The sequence below is a fragment of the Oncorhynchus mykiss genome, chromosome 3 (genome assembly GCF_057628025.1).
Source record: "Oncorhynchus mykiss isolate SJ-2025 chromosome 3, ASM5762802v1, whole genome shotgun sequence".
NCBI lineage: Eukaryota > Metazoa > Chordata > Actinopteri > Salmoniformes > Salmonidae > Oncorhynchus > Oncorhynchus mykiss.
Window position 1 is genome coordinate 97,621,320 of NC_143024.1, and position 11,060 is coordinate 97,632,379.

Genomic DNA, 11,060 nt, shown 5'->3' on the forward strand with positions numbered 1-11,060 from the left:
CAGGTAGCCTAGTTGTTAGAGCGGCAGGTAACCTAGGGGTTAGAGCGGCAGGTAACCTCGTGGTTAGAGCGATGGGGCGGCAGGTAGTGTAGTGGTAAGAGCATTGGGGAGGCAGGTAACCTAGTGGTAAGAGCATTGGTGAGGCAGGTAGACTAGTGGTTAGAGCGGCAGGTAGCCTAGTGGTTAGAGCGGCAGGTAACCTAGTGGTTAGAGCGGCAGTTAACCTAGTGGTTAGAGCGGCAGGTAGCCTACTGGTCAGAGCGGCAGGTAGCCTACTGGTCAGAGCGGCAGGTAACCTAGTGGTCAGAGCGGCAGGTAGCCTAGTGGTTAGAGCGGCAGGTAGCCTAGTGGTCAGAGCGACTGGTAGCCTAGTGGTTAGAGCGACAGGTAGCCTAGTGGTTAGAGCGACAGGTAGCCTAGTGGTTAGAGCGGCAGGTAGCCTAGTGGTTAGAGCGGCAGGTAACCTAGTGGTTAGAGCGGCAGGTAGCCTAGTGGTTAGAGCGGCAGGTAGCCTAGTGGTCAGAGCGGCAGGTAGCCTAGTGGTTAGAGCGGCAGGTAACCTAATGGTTAGAGCGACAGGTAACCTAATGGTTAGAGCGGCAGGTAACCTCGTGGTTAGAGTGGCAGGTAGCCTAGTGGTTAGAGCGGCAGGTAACCTCGTGGTTAGAGCAATGGGGCTGCAGGTAGCCTAGTGGTTAGAACGTTGGGGAGGCAGGTAGCCTAATGGTTAGAGTGTTTGGGAGGTAGGTAGCCTAGTAGTTAGAGTGTAAGGGAGGCAGGTAGCCTAGTGGTTAGAGCGTTGATGCGGCAGGTAGCCTAGTGGTTAGAGCGTTGGGGAGGCAGGTAGCCTAGTGGTTAGAGCGTTGATGCGGCAGGTAGCCTAGTGGTTAGAGCGTTGGGGAGGCAGGTAGCCTAGTGGTTAGAGCGTTGGGGAGGCAGGTAGCCTTGTGGTTAGAGTGTAGGGGAGGCAGGTAGCCTAGTGGTTAGAGCGTTGGGGAGGCAGATAGCCTAGTGGTTAGAGTGTAGGGGCGGCAGGTAGCCTAGTGGTTAGAGCGTTGGGGAGGCAGGTAGCCTTGTGGTTCGAGTGTAGGGGAGACAGATAGCCTAGTGGTTAGAGTGTTGGGGAGGCAGATAGCCTAGTGGTTAGAGTGTAGGGGCGGCAGGTAGCCTAGTGGTTAGATCGTTGGGGAGGAAGTGGTAGCCTAGTGGTTAGAGCGTTGGGGAGGCAGGTAGCCTTGTGGTTAGAGTGTAGGGGAGGCAGGTAGTCTAGTGGTTAGATTGTAGGGGCGGCAGGTAGCCTAGTGGTTAGAGCGGCAGGTAGCCTAGTGGTTAGAGCGGCAGGTAACCTAGTGGTTAGAGCGGCAGGTAGCCTAGTGGTTAGAGCGGCAGGTAGCCTAGTGGTCAGAGCGGCAGGTAGCCTAGTGGTTAGAGCGGCAGGTAACCTAATGGTTAGAGCGGCAGGTAACCTAATGGTTAGAGCGGCAGGTAACCTCGTGGTTAGAGTGGCAGGTAGCCTAGTGGTTAGAGCGGCAGGTAACCTCGTGGTTAGAGCAATGGGGCGGCAGGTAGCCTAGTGGTTAGAACGTTGGGGAGGCAGGTAGCCTAATGGTTAGAGTGTTTGGGAGGTAGGTAGCCTAGTGGTTCGAGTGTAGGGGAGACAGATAGCCTAGTGGTTAGAGTGTTGGGGAGGCAGATAGCCTAGTGGTTAGAGTGTAGGGGCGGCAGTTAGCCTAGTGGTTAGATCGTTGGGGAGGAAGTGGTAGCCTAGTGGTTAGAGCGTTGGGGAGGCAGGTAGCCTTGTGGTTAGAGTGTAGGGGAGGCAGGTAGTCTAGTGGTTAGAGTGTAGGGGCGGCAGGTAGCCTAGTAGTTAGATTGTTGGGGAGGCAGGTAGCCTAGTGGTTAGAGTGTTGGGGAGGCAGGTAGCCTAGTGGTTAGAGTGTTGGGGAGGCAGGTAGCCTAGTGGTTAGAGTGTTGGGGAGGCAGGTAGCCTAGTGGTTAGAGCGTTGGGGAGAAAGGTAGCCTAATGGTTAGAGCGTTGGGGAGGCAGTTAACCTAGTAGTTAGAGTGGCAGGTAGCCTAGTGGTTAGAGCGGCAGGTAATCTAGTGGTTAGAGTGATGGGGCAGCAGGTAGCCTAGTGGTTAGAACGTTGGGGAGGCAGGTAGCCTAGTGGTTAGAGCGTTGGGGCGGCAGGCAGCCTAGTGGTTAGAGCGTTGGGGAGGCAGGTAGCCTAGTGGTTAGAGCATTGGGGTGGCAGGTGACCTAGTGGTTAGAGCGTTGGGGAGGCAGGTAACCTAGCGCGTTGGGGAGGCAGGTAACCTAGAGCGTTGGGGCGGCAGGTAACCTAGTGGTTAGAGTGGCAGGTAGCCTAGTGGTTAGAGCATTGGGGAGGCAGGTAACCTAGTGGTTAGAGCATTGGGGTGGCAGGTGACCTAGTGGTTAGAGCGTTGTGGAGGCAGGTAACCTAGAGCGTTGGGGAGGCAGGTAACCTAGTGGTTAGATCATTGGGGCGGCAGATAGCCTAGTGGTTAGAGTGTTGGGGAGGCAGGTAGCCTAGTGGTTAGAGCGTTGGGGAGGCAGGTAGCATAATAGTTAGAGCGTTGGGGTGGCAGGTAACCTAGTGGTTAGAGCGTTGGGGAGGCAGGTAACCTAGTGGTTAGATCGTTGGGGTGGCAGATAGCCTAGTGGTTACAGTGTTGGGGTGGTAGGTAGCCTAGTGGTTAGAGCGTTGGGGAGGCAGGTAGCCTAATGGTTAGAGCGTTGGGGTGGCAGGTAGCCTAGTGGTTAGAGCGTTAGGGTGGCAGGTAATCTAGTGGTTCGAGCATTGGGAAGGCAGGTAACCTAGTGGTTAGATCATTGGTGTGGCAGATAGCCTAGTGGTTTCAGTGTTGGGGTGGTAGGTAGCCTTGTGGTTAGAGCGTTGGGGAGGCAGGTAACCTAGTGGTTAGAGCGTTGTGGAGGCAGGTAACCTAGAGTGTTGGTGCGGCAGGTAACCTAGGGGTTAGAGCGGCAGGTATTCTAGTGGTTAGAGCGTTGGGGCGGCAGGTAGCCTAGTGGTAAGAGCATTGGGTAGGCAGGTAGCCTAGTGGTTAGAGCGGCAGGTAGCCTAGTGGTTAGAGCGGCAGGTAACCTAGGGGTTAGAGCGGCAGGTAACCTCGTGGTTAGAGCGATGGGGCGGCAGGTAGTGTAGTGGTAAGAGCATTGGGGAGGCAGGTAACCTAGTGGTAAGAGCATTGGTGAGGCAGGTAGACTAGTGGTTAGAGCGGCAGGTAGCCTAGTGGTTAGAGCGGCAGGTAACCTAGTGGTTAGAGCGGCAGTTAACCTAGTGGTTAGAGCGGCAGGTAGCCTACTGGTCAGAGCGGCAGGTAGCCTACTGGTCAGAGCGGCAGGTAACCTAGTGGTCAGAGCGGCAGGTAGCCTAGTGGTTAGAGCGGCAGGTAGCCTAGTGGTCAGAGCGACTGGTAGCCTAGTGGTTAGAGCGACAGGTAGCCTAGTGGTTAGAGCGACAGGTAGCCTAGTGGTTAGAGCGGCAGGTAGCCTAGTGGTTAGAGCGGCAGGTAACCTAGTGGTTAGAGCGGCAGGTAGCCTAGTGGTTAGAGCGGCAGGTAGCCTAGTGGTCAGAGCGGCAGGTAGCCTAGTGGTTAGAGCGGCAGGTAACCTAATGGTTAGAGCGACAGGTAACCTAATGGTTAGAGCGGCAGGTAACCTCGTGGTTAGAGTGGCAGGTAGCCTAGTGGTTAGAGCGGCAGGTAACCTCGTGGTTAGAGCAATGGGGCGGCAGGTAGCCTAGTGGTTAGAACGTTGGGGAGGCAGGTAGCCTAATGGTTAGAGTGTTTGGGAGGTAGGTAGCCTAGTAGTTAGAGTGTAAGGGAGGCAGGTAGCCTAGTGGTTAGAGCGTTGATGCGGCAGGTAGCCTAGTGGTTAGAGCGTTGGGGAGGCAGGTAGCCTAGTGGTTAGAGCGTTGATGCGGCAGGTAGCCTAGTGGTTAGAGCGTTGGGGAGGCAGGTAGCCTAGTGGTTAGAGTGTAAGGGAGGCAGGTAGCCTAGTGGTTAGAGCGTTGATGCGGCAGGTAGCCTAGTGGTTAGAGCGTTGGGGAGGCAGGTAGCCTAGTGGTTAGAGCGTTGATGCGGCAGGTAGCCTAGTGGTTAGAGCGTTGGGGAGGCAGGTAGCCTAGTGGTTAGAGCGTTGGGGAGGCAGGTAGCATAATTGTTAGAGCGTTGGGGTGGCAGGTAACCTAGTGGTTAGAGCGTTGGGGAGGCAGGTAACCTAGTGGTTAGATCGTTGGGGTGGCAGATAGCCTAGTGGTTACAGTGTTGGGGTGGTAGGTAGCCTAGTGGTTAGAGCGTTGGGGAGGCAGGTAGCCTAATGGTTAGAGCGTTGGGGTGGCAGGTAGCCTAGTGGTTAGAGCGTTAGGGTGGCAGGTAATCTAGTGGTTCGAGCATTGGGAAGGCAGGTAACCTAGTGGTTAGATCATTGGTGTGGCAGATAGCCTAGTGGTTTCAGTGTTGGGGTGGTAGGTAGCCTTGTGGTTAGAGCGTTGGGGAGGCAGGTAACCTAGTGGTTAGAGCGTTGTGGAGGCAGGTAACCTAGAGTGTTGGTGCGGCAGGTAACCTAGGGGTTAGAGCGGCAGGTATTCTAGTGGTTAGAGCGTTGGGGCGGCAGGTAGCCTAGTGGTAAGAGCATTGGGTAGGCAGGTAGCCTAGTGGTTAGAGCGGCAGGTAGCCTAGTGGTTAGAGCGGCAGGTAACCTAGGGGTTAGAGCGGCAGGTAACCTCGTGGTTAGAGCGATGGGGCGGCAGGTAGTGTAGTGGTAAGAGCATTGGGGAGGCAGGTAACCTAGTGGTAAGAGCATTGGTGAGGCAGGTAGACTAGTGGTTAGAGCGGCAGGTAGCCTAGTGGTTAGAGCGGCAGGTAACCTAGTGGTTAGAGCGGCAGTTAACCTAGTGGTTAGAGCGGCAGGTAGCCTACTGGTCAGAGCGGCAGGTAGCCTACTGGTCAGAGCGGCAGGTAACCTAGTGGTCAGAGCGGCAGGTAGCCTAGTGGTTAGAGCGGCAGGTAGCCTAGTGGTCAGAGCGACTGGTAGCCTAGTGGTTAGAGCGACAGGTAGCCTAGTGGTTAGAGCGACAGGTAGCCTAGTGGTTAGAGCGGCAGGTAGCCTAGTGGTTAGAGCGGCAGGTAACCTAGTGGTTAGAGCGGCAGGTAGCCTAGTGGTTAGAGCGGCAGGTAGCCTAGTGGTCAGAGCGGCAGGTAGCCTAGTGGTTAGAGCGGCAGGTAACCTAATGGTTAGAGCGACAGGTAACCTAATGGTTAGAGCGGCAGGTAACCTCGTGGTTAGAGTGGCAGGTAGCCTAGTGGTTAGAGCGGCAGGTAACCTCGTGGTTAGAGCAATGGGGCTGCAGGTAGCCTAGTGGTTAGAACGTTGGGGAGGCAGGTAGCCTAATGGTTAGAGTGTTTGGGAGGTAGGTAGCCTAGTAGTTAGAGTGTAGGGGAGGCAGGTAGCCTAGTGGTTAGAGCGTTGATGCGGCAGGTAGCCTAGTGGTTAGAGCGTTGGGGAGGCAGGTAGCCTAGTGGTTAGAGCGTTGATGCGGCAGGTAGCCTAGTGGTTAGAGCGTTGGGGAGGCAGGTAGCCTAGTGGTTAGAGCGTTGGGGAGGCAGGTAGCCTTGTGGTTAGAGTGTAGGGGAGGCAGGTAGCCTAGTGGTTAGAGCGTTGGGGAGGCAGATAGCCTAGTGGTTAGAGTGTAGGGGCGGCAGGTAGCCTAGTGGTTAGAGCGTTGGGGAGGCAGGTAGCCTTGTGGTTCGAGTGTAGGGGAGACAGATAGCCTAGTGGTTAGAGTGTTGGGGAGGCTGATAGCCTAGTGGTTAGAGTGTAGGGGCGGCAGGTAGCCTAGTGGTTAGATCGTTGGGGAGGAAGTGGTAGCCTAGTGGTTAGAGCGTTGGGGAGGCAGGTAGCCTTGTGGTTAGAGTGTAGGGGAGGCAGGTAGTCTAGTGGTTAGATTGTAGGGGCGGCAGGTAGCCTAGTGGTTAGAGCGGCAGGTAGCCTAGTGGTTAGAGCGGCAGGTAACCTAGTGGTTAGAGCGGCAGGTAGCCTAGTGGTTAGAGCGGCAGGTAGCCTAGTGGTCAGAGCGGCGGGTAGCCTAGTGGTTAGAGCGGCAGGTAACCTAATGGTTAGAGCGGCAGGTAACCTAATGGTTAGAGCGGCAGGTAACCTCGTGGTTAGAGTGGCAGGTAGCCTAGTGGTTAGAGCGGCAGGTAACCTCGTGGTTAGAGCAATGGGGCGGCAGGTAGCCTAGTGGTTAGAACGTTGGGGAGGCAGGTAGCCTAATGGTTAGAGTGTTTGGGAGGTAGGTAGCCTAGTGGTTCGAGTGTAGGGGAGACAGATAGCCCAGTTGTTAGAGTGTTGGGGAGGCAGATAGCCTAGTGGTTAGAGTGTAGGGGCGGCAGTTAGCCTAGTGGTTAGATCGTTGGGGAGGAAGTGGTAGCCTAGTGGTTAGAGCGTTGGGGAGGCAGGTAGCCTTGTGGTTAGAGTGTAGGGGAGGCAGGTAGTCTAGTGGTTAGAGTGTAGGGGCGGCAGGTAGCCTAGTAGTTAGATTGTTGGGGAGGCAGGTAGCCTAGTGGTTAGAGTGTTGGGGAGGCAGGTAGCCTAGTGGTTAGAGTGTTGGGGAGGCAGGTAGCCTAGTGGTTTAGAGCGTTGGGCCAGTAACCAAAAGGTTGCATGTTGAATCCCCGAGCTGACAAGGTAAAAATCTGTCGTTCTGCTCCTGAACAAGGCAGTTAACCCACTGTTCCTAGGCCGTCACTGTAAATAGAAGGCGTTCTTAACTGACTTGCCTAGTTAAATAAAATTCTTAATTTTTTTTTTTAACAATCCCTTGAAAACTGCACACAGTTGTCAATCGTTTTAGCAGAGCTGTGGGTCTTCTTGCTCACCAGCAGCCAAATGGATTGCTCTGCACCGTATTAGGTCGTTATCAATGAAACGTCACATGGGGACAAACATTTGGGACAGATCATTAGGATTCTCAGGTTCCAAATATTTGAAATGTCTCGTGTCATGTTAGCTCATACATATCCAGAGGCTGCTACAGCCTCTCACCTCATGTAATGCATGTCAATCACTGGAGTCAAAGACATGTTGATTGAGTTGGAAAGAAAGAGTTATGTTTCTGATGTCTTAAAACTGTAAATTAAACTCTAATAATATACAAATGACAAGAACTGTATTATAATGAGCGAACTGAATCTAATTTAATCTATGTTAATGTTTTAGTTCTAATCCATGTGAATTGTTCAATATGTGTATGTTTCAGCAAAGATAAAACTATACGAGTTTACATATGGCTTAAAAAAATCTCAATTGCTTTCTATTTTCCATAAATGTATTAATATAGATATTAATTGTTCCTTAGTTTTGGTGTTTGCCAGTAACATCTATTAAATGTAGCAACATTGATATTTATTGCAGAGATGCAGAGATTTGCTTAATCTTGTTTCTAGTTATTGTTCTGTAAAATATGTTATGTGCATTGTGTAACTTAAATGTTAATTTAAAACTTTAATAGGAATGTATTTTATTAAAATTAAATGTAAAAATTGTCTGTAAAATCTATTTTGGTTTTTATGACATTAATTAAACATGAATTGAACTGTGCGATGGAATTGGTTCGGCTTACTATAAACTATGAAAATGTGTATTAATGGTATAAACGTTTTTAAAGTCTACATTTCTATGATTTATTTGATTTGCTATAGATATGTGTCCAGAAGAGAGGTGATAGTCTCCATATCTCCCCTGCAGGAACACTCTACACTACCATGTTCTGCCCATCAGGACCCCTCTCTACACTACCATGATCTATTCTGTCCATCAGGAACCCTCTCTACACTACCATGTTCTGTCCATCAGGAACCCTCTCTACACTAACATGTTCTGTCCATCAGGAACCCACTCTACACTACCATCTTCTGTTCTGTCCATCAGGAACCCTCTCTATACTACCATGTTCTGTTCTGCCCATCAGGAGACCTCTCTACACTACCATGTTCTGTTCTGCCCTTCAGGAACCCTCTCTACACTACCATGTTCTGTTCTAACCATCAGGAAACCTCTCTACACTACCATGTTCTGTTCTGCCCTTCAGGAACCCTCTCTACACTACAGTGTTCTGTTCTGTCCATCAGGAACCCTCTCTACACTACAATGATCTGTTCTGTCCACCAGGAACCCTCTATACACTACCATGTTCTGCCCATCAGGAACACTCTCTACACTACCATATTCTGTTCTGTCCATCAGGAACCCTCTCTACACTACCATATTCTGTTCTGTCCATCAGGAACCCTCTCTACACTACCATGTTCTGTTCTGTTCTGTCCATCAGGAACCCTCTCTAAACTACCATGTTCTGTTTTGCCCATCAGGAACCCCATCTACACTACCATGTTCTGTTCTGCCCATCAGGAACCCTCTCTACACTACCATGTTCTGCTCTGTTCTGTAATCAGGAACCCTCTCTACACTACCATGTTCTGTTCTGTCAATCAGGAACCCTCTCTACACTACCATGTTCTGTCCATCAGGAACCCTCTCTACACTACCATGTTATGCACATCAGGAACCTTCTCTACACTACTATATTCTGTTTTGTCCATCAGGAACCCTCTCTACACTACCATGCTCTGTTCTGCCCATCAGGAACTCTCTACACTACGATGTTATGTTCTGTTCTGTCCATCAGGAACCCTCTCTAAACGACCATGTTCTGTTCTGTCCATCAGGAACCATCTCTACAGTACCATGTTCTGTTCTGTCCATCAAGAAACCTCTCTACACTACCATGTTCTGTTCTACCCATCAGAAACCCTCTCTACACTACCGTGATCTGTTCTGTCCATCAGGAACCCTCTCTACGCTACCATGTTCTGCCCATCAGGAACACTCTACACTACCATGTTCTGTTCTGTCCATCAGGAACTCTCTACACTACCATGTTCTGTTCTGTCAATCTGGAACCTTCTCTAAACTAACATGTTCTGTTCTGTCCATCAGGAACCCACTCTACACTACCATCTTCTGTTCTGTCCATCAGGAACCCTCTCTATACTACCATGTTCTGTTCTGCCCATCAGGAGACCTCTCTACACTACCATGTTCTGTTCTGCCCTTCAGGAACCCTCTCTACACTACCATGTTCTGTTCTAACCATCAGGAAACCTCTCTACACTACCATGTTCTGTTCTGCCCTTCAGGAACCCTCTCTACACTACAGTGTTCTGTTCTGTCCATCAGGAACCCTCTCTACACTACAATGATCTGTTCTGTCCACCAGGAACCCTCTATACACTACCATGTTCTGCCCATCAGGAACACTCTCTACACTACCATATTCTGTTCTGTCCATCAGGAACCCTCTCTACACTACCATATTCTGTTCTGTCCATCAGGAACCCTCTCTACACTACCATGTTCTGTTCTGTTCTGTCCATCAGGAACCCTCTCTAAACTACCATGTTCTGTTTTGCCCATCAGGAACCCCATCTACACTACCATGTTCTGTTCTGCCCATCAGGAACCCTCTCTACACTACCATGTTCTGCTCTGTTCTGTAATCAGGAACCCTCTCTACACTACCATGTTCTGTTCTGTCAATCAGGAACCCTCTCTACACTACCATGTTCTGTCCATCAGGAACCCTCTCTACACTACCATGTTATGCACATCAGGAACCTTCTCTACACTACTATATTCTGTTTTGTCCATCAGGAACCCTCTCTACACTACCATGCTCTGTTCTGCCCATCAGGAACTCTCTACACTACGATGTTATGTTCTGTTCTGTCCATCAGGAACCCTCTCTAAACGACCATGTTCTGTTCTGTCCATCAGGAACCCTCTCTACAGTACCATGTTCTGTTCTGTCCATCAAGAAACCTCTCTACACTACCATGTTCTGTTCTACCCATCAGAAACCCTCTCTACACTACCGTGATCTGTTCTGTCCATCAGGAACCCTCTCTACGCTACCATGTTCTGCCCATCAGGAACACTCTACACTACCATGTTCTGTTCTGTCCATCAGGAACTCTCTACACTACCATGTTCTGTTCTGTCAATCTGGAACCTTCTCTAAACTAACATGTTCTGTTCTGTCCATCAGGAACCCTCTCTACACTACCATGTTCTGTTCTGTCCATCAGGAACCCTCTCTACACTAACTGTCTACACTTCCATGTTCTGTTCTGTTCTGTAAATCTGGAACCCTCTCTAAACTAACATGTTCGGTTCTGTTCATCAGGAACCCTCTCTACATTACCATGTTCAGTTCTGCCCATCAGGAACCCTCTCTAAAACTACCATGTTCTGTTCTGTCAATCTGGAACCTTCTCTAAACTAACATGTTCTGTTCTGTCCATCAGGAACCCTCTCTACACTACCATGTTCTGTTCTGTCCATCAGGAACCCTCTCTACACTACCATGTGATGTACTATCCATCAGGAACCCTCTCTACACTACCATGTTCTGTCCATCAGGAACCCTCTCTACACTACCATGTTCTGTTCTGTTCTGTCCATCGGGAACTGATCTGAAACCCTCTCTACACTACCATGTTCTGTTCTGCCCACGAGGAACCCTCTCTACACTACCATGTTATGTTCTGTCCATCAGCAACCCTCTCTACACTACCATGTTCTTTTCTTTCCATCAGGAACCCCCTCTACACTACCATGTTCTGTCCATCAGGAACGCTCTTTACACTACCATGTTATGTCCATCAGGAAGCCTCTCTACACTACCATGTTCTGCCCATCAGAAACCCTCTCTACACTACCATCTTCTGTTCTGTCCATCAGAAACCCTCTCTACACTACCATGCTCTGGCCATCAGGAACCCTCTCTACACTACCATATTATGTTCTGTCCATCACAAACCCTCTCCCTACAGTACCATGTTCTGACCATCAGGAACCCTCTCTACACTACCATCTTCTGTTCTGTCCATCAGAAACCGTCTCTACACTACCATGTTCTGTTCTGCCCATGAGGAACCCTATCTAAACTACCATG

The 11,060-nt window shown here is 50.6% G+C and overlaps 1 protein-coding gene across 9 annotated transcripts in view; it reads left to right on the top strand.

The window, feature by feature from the left end:
- Positions 1–7,642, top strand: part of LOC110518240 (neurexophilin-2-like) — a 166,837-nt gene extending 159,195 nt beyond the window's left edge. For 6 of the 9 annotated variants that reach the window (XM_036975377.2, XM_090230513.1, XM_090230511.1 and 3 more), the window contains one exon: positions 116–7,642. The gene's annotated coding sequence lies outside the window, so the exon portion shown is untranslated. The remainder of the gene's footprint in view (positions 1–115) is intronic. The other 3 variants (XM_090230516.1, XM_090230512.1, XM_090230518.1) reach the window with 3 other exon arrangements.
- Positions 7,643–11,060: the final 3,418 nt, after the last annotated feature.